Source organism: Montipora foliosa, chromosome 4 (genome assembly GCF_036669935.1).
Source record: "Montipora foliosa isolate CH-2021 chromosome 4, ASM3666993v2, whole genome shotgun sequence".
In the NCBI taxonomy this organism is placed as follows: domain Eukaryota; kingdom Metazoa; phylum Cnidaria; class Anthozoa; order Scleractinia; family Acroporidae; genus Montipora; species Montipora foliosa.
The window spans coordinates 35,147,397-35,152,396 of NC_090872.1; the positions used below are offsets into that span (position 1 = coordinate 35,147,397).

At 40.5% G+C, this 5,000-nt stretch overlaps 1 pseudogene; it reads left to right on the forward strand.

Moving 5' to 3' along the window:
* Positions 1 to 5,000, forward strand: part of LOC137999204 (neuronal acetylcholine receptor subunit alpha-5-like) — an 18,242-nt pseudogene that overhangs the window by 12,535 nt on the left and 707 nt on the right.

Below are 5,000 nucleotides of genomic sequence, written 5' to 3' on the forward strand. Positions count from 1 at the left end.
GGTGGCATAACCCTTTTCTTGAATGGGACAGAAACAAGTTTGGCGGGCTTGACCGTATTCACGTCAGTCCAAAGGAAATATGGGTTCCTGACATAATTCTTTATAACAAGTAAGCCATATCACCGTCTTATAACAGCCTTGGCCATTCTGAATGCCAATCATCACCTTTGTTGCCCATTTATATCATCATCCAGGTAACATGAAAAACTCGAAAGGTTTTGAAGAAGTGTTTTGTCACCCTTGAAGACAACGAAAATAAACCAAACATATATCTATCCCTAATATAAATCAGCCCTTAGATTTAAGGCCAATTTAGCACGTGCACTTGATTTCAATAACAACGTTGCTCCTTTTCCACAGTCATTACCTACAAACGTTGTTTTCGTTAGTACAGTCTTATGATTACATGACTAGTAGTGCTTTGCTTGCATTTTGATCAAACTGCTATCGTTTGTTTATGCTTCGTCTCTTTGTTCACCGATTTTAATTCCTTTGATTCTGTTTTTTTGTTCACTATGATTTGTTTCTGTCTTCTGTACTCTATTTCGAGCTGCATAGATGATGCGGCCGCGACTTAGAAGGCATAAACAGCAATTGTTTCAAAGAAAAAAAAAACCTGGTTTGTGGATCGAAGTTCAACTCGGAAAAGCAATCCAGGACTTTTATCATCTGGACCCAGTTTGTTCGAGAAATAAGTACGCGCTCGAAGGTATTGGGAAACCCTGCCGGCAGAGCCTTTCTTGGCTCAACGAGAAAGAAAGGACTCTGCAGAAATCGTGTTCAGTCTTTATTGAGAATGCGCAAGCCGTTTCTTGGAGACAGTCTCAAACCCAGGCCAAGTCTCGATCGCACTCCCAGACGCCATATTGGTTTTCGTACTGAAGGCTCGATTTTGACCTTCGCCTTGTCAAAAATATGATGCGCGCGCTGCCTAAACCTGTTTGACCAGAGTTACTACCCCAGAAACTTGGGCTGCGGCGACTTAAAAGACTTGACACGATTTCTGCAGAGGCTCTCCTTTTCACTCACTGCCGAGATTTAGAGAGGCTCTGCTCGCAGGGTGGTATTGGGAACGCAACGGTCGATTTATTGACACACCCAATTTTTACAGCACTTGCAATTGCTTGTGCTCATCTGGTATGTATGACAAGCGACCGGAAGACGCCGTAAAAATCTGCAAATAAACCGTGAATTACACTCTGAAATAAACAAGTGAGGGGAAGCGAGTTTTTACTCACCGTTTGATGAGAACACTGTCACTATAGTAAGCACAAGATCAATTTTACAGTTGGAAGTTTGTGAAGCAAAATGACAAGGTTCACAAAAACAAAACTTAGCTGGCGCCGCACGCTGGTATATTGTGAGAATCGGCATAGACTTTATAAAGAGGGAAACTATCGTTGAGGAACAGCCTCAACACAGTTTAACTGTTTAGATCGTTAGTCTCTTAGTGGGAGTGCATGAATTCGTACTAATAACAAGAATCTTACGCTCTTTTTCCTGCGTTATCCTGTTTGGTTGAATTTCAATTTATCTATCTTCTAGTGGAGACAACAAAGTTTACCAAGCTGGGCATACTGAATTTTTCAAGACTTGGGTTGTACTGCAGAGTAATGGGACATGCTTATGGGAAACACCTGCAAACATAGAGAGTGACTGCAACGTGGAAATTAGCTCGTTTCCTTTTGATATCCAAAACTGTTCTCTTATTTTCGTAGCTGCCACCTATGGAAGCGAAGAACTAGTTGTTTATCCCATGTCATCGAATTTGCACCCAGAACTGAATGAAACAGGTAAACAAGCATACAGCATTCCAATAAAATTGAGTGGTGTGGCACAATATAAATAAGGAAGATAGCTGTTTTTAAACATTGCTTTCGTTATTCAAATGTACCAACCACAGCAACAAAAGACCCTTTGTTTCGACGGCCAATGGGGCTGTGGTTGGCACATAAATGACAACGATATCTTCCCTATCGGGACTTCATCTTTGACAAGGACACTAACGAAAAGATCATTTTTCCTTTGTCCCTTTTAGCTGCTAAGTGTAAAGTTTATTTCAAAGTGATCTTCTATTCGAATTTTTTCTAAATTTCTCCCTCTTCTCAAAACCAACCTATGATTTGATGCGATTTGGTTTCATTACCGCGTCCCCAGTTAGTGCCCCAGCGCAAAATAAAGTCAACTCTCGCCTTGCGGACACCGCGTTATTGCCTTATTTCAAGCCGAGAGGGACTAGGTATGAATCTATAAATTAAGAAATTAGCAACTATTGATCCACAAACTTAAAAAGAGCACACCGAGATTTTAAAAATCCCAAAGTTTGGTGTTAATCCGGTTAGTTTTGACTGAGATACAGTCAAAATTACAAAGAAATGATTGGTCATCCGAACGCGGCGTCCGGATGGCAATACATTTCTTTGTAAATAGACTTGACGTTTTTAAGTGGCTTTGTCTCGCGTAATATTGGGTCTATTAACACCAAACTTGGGGATATTTCAAAGCTTGGCGTGCACTTTCTGACTATGTGGATCAATAGTTGCTAATCGCACAATTTGCAGACTCGTACCTTGTCTCCCTCGGCTTGAAATCAGGCAATTACGGACAAAATCCACAGACAAAAAATAAAAATACATACTTACTTGACCGCTCCCTATACGGGCTTTACAGAGCCAATGAAACACAACGAAACGACGGAACAGAATAACAACAACAACAACTGTTAAGAATCCCAATTGGCCGGAGGCAAACCAGTTGGCTATTTACAAGTGCAGCTGGGAAGTTGAACCATGGAATACAAGGAGTAAATTGAACGAGTAGTCAGCGAGGGTCTTGAACCCGGGGTCTCCAAATTTCAAGTCAAGTGCCCTCACCACTGGGCCACACTGCCTCCTCAGATCCCTCAAATCGAAAGCTATACAGGAGGATCTCAATGGGGTTAAGCGTGTGGCGTGACACGTCCAAAAAATTAACCGTGTGTCGTGAAAAAGGGAAAAAAATTAACCGTGTGTCGTGAATTATTTTGTCCAGATAACCGTGTTGTTTGTAGCTTTTCCTAAGCTCTGAACAATTATTTGATGTGAAAATTAAGCGTGCACCGTGAAATGGCTCCCGATGTTATGGCCTCTCGCTGTTACGGAATTACGGACACTTTCGTGGTACGAAAATGACAATTTTATTGTTTTGCCTCTCGATAAAGCGGACGCCATGTACTTTTTAATTGTCAAATTACACTTCCAAAGACTTCTGGAATGTTTATTTTCACATCAATTCCTTATTAATTGTCTGCACAATAGTTCTAGTTTCTTCACTTGAGCTTGTGCTATTTTCTTCCTGCCATCTCTTCAGGAGTAAAGTAAAGTCAGTTTATTTAAGGTCGGTAGTTCCTTCAGTTACGAAAATGGTATCAATGGAAAGCGACGGTGTGCCTTTTACCCCCTCCCTCTGTCAGTGCTCCGCTTCACGGATATTTAAAGCTATAGCTACACGGATCAGAGGAAAGTCGAAACAGACGTTGAAGTAACCAAGAATCAGAGAGACCAGGAGAGACCAAACCCTCGTGTTCCATTCTCAACGACTGCTTTGCAGTTTTAGTACTGTTGATAAGTTTGTCCAGTCTTGCATGATATTTAGGGTGGTCAAATATATCTCATGAAGAACTCGAATCTCAAGCCCTCGGGCCGAGTTTTGTCGTTCAGTGAGGAAATCGAAGAACCCTCAGTGGGTGACTATATGCCGTCATTCGCATTTGTGGCGTGAGAATTGTCGCAACGCGATTATTTTCAGACGATGACAAAGAAAAAATTGCCCGCAGCATCCTACGAATCTGATAATTGTTTTTCAAAGTAGATCGAACACAATTGCTAGAAATCTGTGATCACAACCCTTCACAACATCTTTGCTCAAATTCAAAGTTTCAAGGAATCCATACGTATAATTTACGCTAATGAAGTTCTACGTCTGATCATGGGAATTTTATGGACCGAATGCACAATGGCGGCTAAAAAATATTCTTCTGTCTTTTGTGCGAATTAGACCCACTAGCCTCGCTAGTAATAAGGAGAAAATACAAAAGCGATGTTACTTTAGAACGAGGCTAGTTGGTCTAATTAACACAAAGACAAAATAATATGCATTCAGTCTATTCGTTCAAAATGTATCCTGCGTTAGTCTGTTGTGGTCACGTGACTTCACCAAATGTGGTCAACGCCTATTAACTGAGAATGTTCACCAATAAACCCCATGTGGCTAAGCGGGTTGTCTATTGCCGTTCTAGAACCTGAGAAATTGCCGATGGAAGTTTACATAGCAACCGGATCTGTAGTTACGAAGGATCCCCTTAAGACGTTAAAGATTTCAAATATATTACAGACATGCTCAATGTTATTTATTGCATGTTATTAAGGACGGTGCCTACTAATTCAAAGGTATTTTTGCGCAGTTTTACGAATATGCGGGAAAAGCAGATCTCAACAAAGCCTTATTAAAATCCAAAAAGAAAATTTGGAGTAACCACCGATTTTCCAAAGATAATTAATCAACAATATTAGCAAAAAGCTTTAAAATACAAAGCGATGTATGGCTTTCCTTTCCAAATTAAAGTTTAATTATCTCTGAAAAATGCATGGTTACCCCCAATTTTCTTTTTGGATACCAAGAGCACTTGCTAAGTTTTGCTTTCTCCGCATAGCTTTGAACCGCGCAAAAATATCCCTGTATTAATAAGCACTGCCGATAGGAAATCCGAGCATCTCGAGATGCGCGGAACGTATGCGCAATAACAATAGTAGACACCGTCCTTAACAGCACTCAGTTTTTAGCGATTTTGCCCTCTTAGTTATAAATACTCGAAACACCATCTTTGCTAATTTTACTGATTTGATTTGTCCCTTAAAAGGCGAGTGGAAGATCATTTCAACTTTCGAGGAAGTTTTCATTAAAGGACGCCAGCGTCTGAATGACCAACGAAATTACTCTTTCATCAAGATAACATTATTAAT